The sequence below is a fragment of the Rhinoraja longicauda genome, chromosome 19, assembly GCF_053455715.1.
Source record: "Rhinoraja longicauda isolate Sanriku21f chromosome 19, sRhiLon1.1, whole genome shotgun sequence".
Lineage (NCBI taxonomy): Eukaryota > Metazoa > Chordata > Chondrichthyes > Rajiformes > Arhynchobatidae > Rhinoraja > Rhinoraja longicauda.
This window is the reverse complement of record NC_135971.1, coordinates 7,820,248-7,820,491: the sequence shown is the minus strand read 5'-3', so window position 1 is coordinate 7,820,491 and position 244 is coordinate 7,820,248.

Genomic DNA, 244 nt, shown 5'->3' with positions numbered 1-244 from the left:
ACCCGGATAAAATCAGCGCCACTTCATTATACCACAGACGGGCATTAGAATCAGGGGGAGCCCGGAGCTCAGGTCCCGCCGCCCGCGGCCGCTGCCGAACCCGCTGGAAGGGCGATTGTTTCAATCTTTATATTTTCACAAAAGTAATTTCTGTTCCGTTGCCGGACGCGGTGAACGCGTTAAAATGAACGGATCGACAGCTCTGATTTCAGGAGCACTTTATTTCTCTCTTCCCACATTTACA